Source organism: Psammomys obesus, unplaced genomic scaffold (assembly GCF_907164565.1).
Source record: "Psammomys obesus unplaced genomic scaffold, mPsaObe1.curated_primary_1811, whole genome shotgun sequence".
Lineage (NCBI taxonomy): Eukaryota > Metazoa > Chordata > Mammalia > Rodentia > Muridae > Psammomys > Psammomys obesus.
The window spans coordinates 7,243,509-7,247,266 of NW_026590809.1; the positions used below are offsets into that span (position 1 = coordinate 7,243,509).

At 48.8% G+C, this 3,758-nt stretch overlaps 1 long non-coding RNA gene across 1 annotated transcript in view; it reads left to right on the plus strand.

Annotated features, from left to right (window-relative positions):
* Nucleotides 1–1,334: 1,334 nt before the first annotated feature.
* LOC129678352 (uncharacterized) overlaps nucleotides 1,335–3,758 on the plus strand; it is a 4,573-nt gene continuing 2,149 nt past the window's right edge. The window contains exon 1 of the long non-coding RNA XR_008720351.1: nucleotides 1,335–1,656. This is a non-coding gene — a long non-coding RNA (uncharacterized LOC129678352). The remainder of the gene's footprint in view (nucleotides 1,657–3,758) is intronic.

The following is a 3,758-nucleotide window of genomic DNA, read 5'->3' on the forward strand; positions in this document are numbered from 1 at the left end:
CTTATCCCAATAGCATCCAGGTTGTATGCAGGCCCTGTAAGAGGATATGGAGTTCTTTCATGATGGCTGAGAGTTTGGGCTGAGTCTCTTCACTCTTAGCAGCCACCCAAGTGTTTTCTCCACACACCTTGCAGGAAGTTTGACAAATGTCTTCCTTCCAGCTGGTTCCTCTCCAGGGGTACAGCCGCCTCCAGGGATGGGAGGGAGATGTCACTCTCCAGGGCTTGCTTAATGAGTTCTCTCCCTTCTCTGTCCTTAGCTGGTACTCTGTTCCAGCACAGATAGGCCTTTCTTTGAGGGACTCTGACACTAGAGCTGCTGGTGAGTGACACACTCAGAATGTTTGTCCACTGGGCGTATCCAGCCAGAGCTGGCACAGGCTGCAGACATTTGTGCTAGACGGTGGTGCTGGTTGTGAATCCTGGGTCCCAAAGGAGGAGTTGAGGTGCAGAATCATAATAAATCAGATGGCTGGACAGTGGTCCAGCCAGTCTCCAGCTCACTGCCTACTCCAGCCTTGATGGAAGTGAGCTGGAGTGCACACTCCCAGCTGCCTTCTCTAGGTCTGGTTGGAGCTTCAAGGTTGGAACAGGAGTAGGTTCCAGGACCCTAGGTGTCTGTACCCCAACTCCTCAACCGAGTCTGAACTCCAGTCACAGACTTCTTTAGGTGAGTCTGATCTGCCTCCTCCTTTTACCTTTTCACCCCATGCCCTGCTGATGACCGGGATTTATGGGACCACCTATCTCTCCCACAACTGCAGGCCACCTTTATCACTGTGAAATTACACTGAACCGCCCTGTAACAGGCAGGACACCCTGGCCCTGATGGTTTTATAGCCCTTTCACATTCTGCCAACACCCGCTCAGAAACCTGGCTTCCAAGGAGCTCCCTGTCTGCACAGGAGGCAGGGGTGAGTGGGATATGGGCAGAGGCCAGGCCTTCATGTTCTCTGTGGGAGCTGTAGGGTGGCCTGTGGGAATCATCCAGAAGTGAGCTGTTTGCCCCCTGGGATCCAGAAGGAATCATCACCCTTTAGAGTTCTGGTATCTACTAGCCTGTTAAAGGCATCAGGTTTGGGAACAACACCAGATCTGCCAGGCACACAGAGCAGGAAGGGTTTCCCAGTCACTGCACAGTGGTGTTCAGCCTGCCATAATCATCCTTCACAGGTGCCTGTCTAGCCCAAAAGGTTGCTTGAATTTTGTATGAGGGCACAAATTTTGCTTTCATGATCTTAAGACGGCATGATGCTCTTACAGGTCCTACAGCATTTTGGTGCCCTGGTCTGGGCTACCGGGCTGGAAGAGGGAGGAACTGACTGCAATGGGATCTTCAGCCTTGCCCTTCAGCCCAGCAGATTTCCAGATTGGGCTCCACTCTGCCCCTGCCTGGCTGTGTAGCCCGGAGTGGCTGCTCACTATCTCTAAGCTTAGTAAGGTGCTAACCCACCATTCCCCAACCTCTTTCCACACCAGGGACCACTATCCTGAGTTGCACTATGTGCTCTTGCAATAGCCTCTAAACTTGTGTCCTGAGACTCAGAGCATTGTGGAAGAGAAAAGTTGGCTCTATTTGAATAGAACAATAGAAGCTCCTATTGTCCCCTGTGACATGTAGACCTGTTTTTAACCTCTGCTGGATGAGAATGTCAAGGTAGGTGGAAAGAAAATCTATATACCACATTCTCTTTTAGTGGTTGTGAGTTCCACCTCCATGTGTGCATTTGTGTGCAGGTGCATGCATGTGGAAGTCAGAGGACAATCTCAGGTCTCATTACTTGGGCACAACTCATCATCCTGTTCTTGAGGTGGGCTCTTTAACTCACCTTGAATTTTCTAAATTGGCTAGACTGGCTGGCAAGTCCACTTGCCTTTGCTTCCGTGGTGTTGGGATTACAAGCACTAAGCCAGGCTTGTTTTATGTGGGCTCTGAGGATGAAGCTCGGGTCCTCCTCCTTATGAGGCAAGCCTTTTACCCACGGAGCTCTCTCCCCAGCCTTCATTAAATCTTCCTGCAGGTAATCTTGCAAATGGGCCTGTGGACCCTGGTGGTCTGGCCCTCTTGTGCTGAATGTGTTTCTTCCCTTTACTTATTAGGAAGCTCATTCAGATGTGTGATATCTTTGTGGCCAGTGGCTGAGCCTTGAGCCTATCTTTGAAAGTTAGATATAGACTGTATTTCGTTAATTTCTCTTTATTATCTTGTGGTGCTAGGGTTGGACCCAGGACCTTGCGTATGCTAGGCAATCATCCTACCTTTGAGCTACATCCCCAGTCAATTTTGTTATCTACTTGCTTAGCTCTATAGATGTTTTATCTTAGTGGCGCACATATATCTTGGTACATTCCCTCTAGTGCTTTGTGGAACAAAGGCATGGCAGAGATTGCATTTAATTTAAATGTGTCAGGTTAATTGAGAACAAAGTCATGCCATGCCATAGAGGGGACACAAAGGTGCAAGAGTTTTGAATGCCTCAGAGTCTGACTGACAGTTGAGTTTACAAGTGAATTCCAGCTGGAGCTGAGAAGCCTTACAACATGTGCCGATGAAAGTGTTGCAGTGACCTAGAGTGACCTCCAGGCTCCTGGATTCCCCGAGAGCATCTCCTGTCTATATTTGAGAGTCTCTCAGCCAAGGAGTCTGGAGAGCCACAGCAAGGGTCTTCCACTGAGCTCTTTCAGGTCTGTTGATTACAGCTTTCTGGGTGAGCTTTCCTGTGGGAAATCAGGGTTCAGAGCATTTCTGTGCTCTTGATCTGTCCTTTTAAGGGACCTGAGACCCTTTAGTTCTGAGCATCAGGTAGGTTGAAGGCAGCAAAGTTTCTAGAGTGCAAGGGAAGGAGATGTAACATGGGCCAAAGACAAAGGGAAGTGAGTTTGTCTTTTAATCCCGACTCCTCTTTCCTGATACTATGAAAGAACAGGGCCATTTTTAAGAACATTTATTTGGTATAGTTCTGAAGCCTAGGAGGCCCAGGGTCAGCACCTATTGAAAATGATCATGCTGTCGATAAGGATGAGACATGGGAGGGAGCAAGAAAATAGTGGAGACACATTTTATATCAAACTGAGTCTGGTATGGCTAGCCCATGCTTGCCATGACGGGAACCCTGTTTTCACGATGATGAGTTCACTTTCACTGTGGCTAGCCCATTCTCTTGATCGCAGACCCACTCTTGTAACAGCCGGCCTACTTTGCTGATCGCTGGTCCTCTTTCTTAACGACTAGCCTATTCTTATATTAGCTTAGCCCACGCTGATGGTTCTCTTGTGCTTTTGATGACTGGCCCACCTCGTGGCTAAAGCTACTCCACTCCAGAAGGCAGTGCCCTCATGGCCTAGCCACTGCTGCTTACACTTTGTGTTGGGGTTTGGGTTTACAACACACCGACTTTGGTGGGGGTCGCATTCAACTTTTTGCTTCCTAACACTCCACTTACCTCAGCTGTTTGGCTCCTTCTTTAGCAACCACTCCCCCCCCCCAACCCCATATTTTTCTCTCTTGAATGTTTAAAATGAAATTAGGTCCCACCCATGTCTTTCTCCTCCCCCAGTGTATACATTTTCAGAGCTAGTAAGTAAGAGGTGACATGGCCATCAGGAGAGTTGAGTTTACAAGTGACTCCCAGCTGGAGCTGAGAAGCCTTACAGCATGTGTAAGTGGTAGAAGTAAGTAGTAGACATGAAGAGACTGGGCTAGCCACTGTGGGGGTGGAACAGCATTGTGAGAGTGCAGTGGTTATCAAGAGACTGGGC